Below are 4,688 nucleotides of genomic sequence, written 5' to 3'. Positions count from 1 at the left end.
AAGAGTGTTGTCTTTAAAGGGCAGGCTGTGACTGCTCCCTTGTATTGTGAGACACAAAGAGAAACGTTCAGTGAGCTCACAGCTGGGTTTAATGATAAGTTCGCAGCACCCACTGATCCAGTGCTTTAGACCTCACTGGAAATAATTATCGTTTTGGCAGGTGCCTACTGCCTCCTAATTGGTTGTATGACTTAAAGATACAAAGAAAAGAGTAGTTAAAAAAGGTTTGATAATTTATATTTATTGTTAAGAATGTTAAATATAAAAATATAGCAACGATAAATACGAACATATGCGTCACAAAGTCGCGGTGCGTCACGTTGAGTCAGCCGAAGCGCGGCGCCCCCCTCGTGGTGGTGAGCGGCTTCAGGGGCGCTGCGAGCTCGGCAAGGACGTATAAAGTGCTAATATACAAGATATATACATGGCTGTCAAGTGAAATGATCACTTATAGCGAGCTTCAGGTACGTCGAGGTCATGAGTTAAGACTCACTCAAGGTGAGTCTTGCAGAAGAGGTCACTAGTTCTGTGCAGTCAACGGAAGGTCGAGTCGGCCGAGGGTTGCGGGCGTCCAGCAGACTCTCTTGTGAATCGGCCTGGTGTCTTTGGTCGGCGGTCGTCGATATGGACTGTGCTGTCACCCAGTAGAAGGACCAGCCTTCACTGAGGACCGTGAATGACCGAATGATGAATAGCTACCAAAAATAAATAAAGTAAGAAAGAAGTGTTTGAAATGAAGGCTGTCAGGTGGGCTATTCCTGCACACCTGCCCGCCATCAGCACGTTAATAACTGAAATTATTGATGGCATCGTACACCATGTTGGAGATACTCTCCACTGCGGAGTTGTCCGAAAGGGAGCGATGCGAAGATGAGGTAAAATCCACTGCCAGCGGACCCAAGTCTCCGCCGCTCGCGAGCACGTATCCTGAGAAGAGGCAAAGGAACGGTTAGATGGAGAGCTGAACTGAAGGATTCTGTGTGGATTTTTTGTTACTATTGGTCATGAGAGAGAGAGAGAGAGAGAGAGAGAGAGAGAGAGAGAGAGAGAGAGAGAGGAGAGAGGAGAGAGAGAGAGAGAGAGAGAGTGTGTGTGTGTGTGTGTGTGTGTGTGTGTGTGTGTGTGTGTGTGTTTAACTTTCCTCATATTATAACTTTTAGATTCTGTTGACATTTCACGCAGTTATACGTTGTAGCGTATGTATATGTATAATACTAAATGCACGCACGCATGCATCCACTCATACTTACCTACAAGGAGAGCAAGACCGATGACGGCGAGGATAAAGTTAGCAAGCTCGAGACCCCGCGCGCCCAGTTCCAAGACTGACGTTTTGAGCACATTGACAACGGACACGAACGTGCCCAGTTTGCCAGCAGTTCCGTCAAGGCCCCCTGCGATACCAAGAAGAGTAGAAAGTGTACCAATGATGCCGTTTTCGTCAATGTTCAAAGGAAGACCATTGTTCTCAAAACCCAAGGGTTTATCATCGGTTGCTGAGCTAGCATAGGATACGAGGTTGCCGAGTTTCAGAAGCAGGTCCTCGGGAGACAAATCGGGGACTGATGGCACTTGATAGTAGATCACTCTTAGAGCCGAGCAAGTTTTGCAGATCAAGGGAAGGCACCACCACAGACGATGAGGTGAGCTTGTCCTCGGGTGAGACGCATCCGTTGCATGGAGTGTCGCCAGCCCTCATCTGCAACACACAATCAAACAAATAAACACACACACACACACACACACACACACACACACACACACACACACACACACACACACACACACACACACACACACACACACACACACACACACACTCTCTCTCTCTCTCTCTCTCTCTCTCTCTCTCTCTCTCTCTCTCTCTCTCTCTCTCCTCTCTCTCTCTCCTCTCTCCTCTCTCTCTCTCCTCTCTCTCTCTCTCTCTCTCTCTCTCTCTCTTTTCAGGGACCCATTCTTAATTAATGTGGTTTGGCGAAGCATTACCTATATAACAATACAAGATGCATCGAATAGTTTAAATAGCTGAATCTGTAAATTAAGTTACACACCGATGAATGAATAAAGAAATGGACAATATGAGAAAAGAAACACTCAGAAGGATTGAAGGCATCAGCGAGACGTGGTATGTTATTATTATTATTATTATTATTATTATTATTATTATTATTATTATTATTATTATTATTATTATTATTATTATTATTAAGATTGGGCTTTCTCCAGATTACTGTAAGCCAGGTACAGCATAAGCAAACGTTCCAGCGTCTTATGTTGATCTCTATTATCTAGTAGAAATTGTTCTGGATTTCAAGAACGCTTTCATGATTCTAGTGATAGTTTTAGCAAAAGTTCCACCCTCACCAGTGGGAAAGACACCCATGAGAACCTCACCAATCATCTCTCCATACTTTCAAAAGTTAGTTAGGATGATAAGCCCCAAATCAAATTAGACAAATGCGCGGGATGGGGATGTGAGGTGGAAGTACTATAGCTAAGCATCTTATACAGGAACTCCCACGTACGGAAGTCCATATTGAGTGTTGTAGTGATTGTAGGTTGTAGTGTTGCAGATTTTAGTTCAGAGCTTTTCAAGGGCGCCATGATCTTGGAGAACAGCCATGGAAGCCCTAAATCCAAGATCAGGATAGAGATCTTAAAGCCCTGTTGCGAAGGCGGAAAACTAATGTCGTCTGAATCAAGATTGGAAAAGCGAAGGCCGAGTGACCAGACTGATAGCTGAGCTCACTTACTAACTATTCAGCCATCAATTCGATAGTAGTAATAGTAGTAATGATAAAGACAAGGATAATAATAATAGTAGTAGTAGTAATAGTAGTGGAAGTAGTAGTGATAATAATAGTAGTAATAGTGGTAATACTAGTACGAGCAGCAATAAGAACACACGATAATATTTCAGTTAATGATAAGATCCCAAAAACTAAACATGCATGTTACAACGAGGTATGAAATGAACCCCATAAAGAAAAAAAGAAGAGCATAAGGCAGTGAGGAGAACACCGCGTAGCATCATGGCAGGCACTGAATCACTGGCATGCCTTACCTCAAGTCTCCTTCCTTCTATGGGCTGGAGATCATCAGCGACCTCCTCTTCCTTGGCCAAACAGAGGCCCGCCAGCAACAACGACACCCAGATTATCTTCATTCTGTTTTAACGGGTGGGAGAAAATTGTCAGTAATTGAAGCCCTTAGGAAAGGCATCCACTACACTCGCGGCAAAGTCCTTCTCTACGAGGCTAAGTCCCTAGTCTCTAATAGGCTTAGGGAACTAAAAATAATTAGAGGGGTAGCAGAATGTACATGGGTCTAGCTAGCGAGTGAAGTGATCTCATGTCTGATCGAGTTGGTGTCAATATTGTCCTAGCATCATGTATGAAAGTTAGAGATTGGGACGTTCTTTTTACTCAGACCCTTCTCCAGCTTCCCTTACCCTGGCCGAGCTTTGTATTATGTCTCATGTTTAATTGAGTTAATGTCAAGTGCCATAAAATTATGTATAGCATTTGGGAGATTTGCACATTTCCCATACTCAGTCCTTTCTCCAGCTTTTCTTAATATATCCCACGTAATATGATATCGGTATCTATCCAACTATCTATAAGGATTTGAGAGAGGTGTAGGTACGTACTTGCGTGGTGCACCCGCCGCCACGGACTCCTGCAGATTGACTGGACACACAAACACGGAACTGACACGCAGCGACACTATCACCCCTCTATATACCTCGCGCCGGCAGCCCCCTGACCTGCTGAGCCGAGTTGCCACTGTTTCTATTATCATCATCCATATCCCTCCAAAGTCCAATGTCCTATTGAGGGGCTGAATATTTACTATCGTTCTTCTGTTACGTGGGAATATGGGAATATAATAGGAAGGGCAAAAAGAACGTGATTTCAATGTTAATGACGCATCTTTTCACACTCGGGGCCACTCCCACCAACATGCCTTGCACTGCACTGGTGACAATGGCGTCGGTGGTGGGGATGGTGGTGGCGGTGGTGGTGATGGTGGTGGTGGTGGTGGTGAGTATGATGATATCCTACCTTAAGCCTCGCATCTGAGCACTGTCTGCCTCCTGGATTGTGCAAAAGTCACTGTTTCTACTATGTCCTTAGAGAGAGAGAGAGAGAGAGAGAGAGAGAGAGAGAGAGAGAGAGAGAGAGAGAGAGAGAGAGAGAGAGAGAGAGATCTTTGAGAGAGAGAGAGAGAGAGAGAGAGAGAGAGAGAGAGAGAGAGAGAGATCTTTGAGAGAGAGAGAGAGAGAGAGAGAGAGAGAGAGAGAGAGAGAGAGAGAGAGAGAGAGAGAGAGAGAGAGAGAGAGAGAGAGAGAGAGAGAGAGAGAGAGAGAGAGAGAGAGAGAGAGAGAGAGAGAGAGAGAGAGAGAGAGAGAGAGAGAGAGAGAGAGAGAGAGAGAGAGAGAGAGAGAGAGAGAGAGAGAGAGAGAGAGAGAGAGAGAGAGAGAGAGAGAGAGAGAGAGAGAGAGAGAGAGAGAGAGAGAGAGAGAGAGAGAGAGAGAGAGAGAGAGAGAGAGAGAGAGAGAGAGAGAGAGAGAGAGAGAGAGAGAGAGAGAGAGAGAGAGAGAGAGAGAGAGAGAGAGAGAGAGAGAGAGAGAGAGAGAGAGAGAGAGAGAGAGAGAGAGAGAGAGAGAGAGAGAGAGAGAGAGAGAG

General features: G+C 45.1%; 1 long non-coding RNA gene across 1 annotated transcript; it reads right to left on the bottom strand.

The window, feature by feature from the left end:
* Positions 1-225: 225 nt before the first annotated feature.
* Positions 226-3,737, bottom strand: LOC135107324 (uncharacterized). The gene is made up of 4 exons (XR_010271708.1): positions 3,650-3,737; positions 3,065-3,167; positions 1,251-1,699; positions 226-927 (listed from the first exon to the last, which is right to left on the bottom strand). It is a non-coding gene; the product is annotated as an uncharacterized LOC135107324 (long non-coding RNA).
* Between the last annotated feature and the right edge of the window lie 951 nt (positions 3,738-4,688).

The sequence above is a fragment of the Scylla paramamosain genome, chromosome 15, assembly GCF_035594125.1.
Source record: "Scylla paramamosain isolate STU-SP2022 chromosome 15, ASM3559412v1, whole genome shotgun sequence".
NCBI lineage: Eukaryota > Metazoa > Arthropoda > Malacostraca > Decapoda > Portunidae > Scylla > Scylla paramamosain.
Note: the sequence above shows the minus strand (reverse complement) of the source record. Positions and strands in the feature narration are given on the sequence as shown.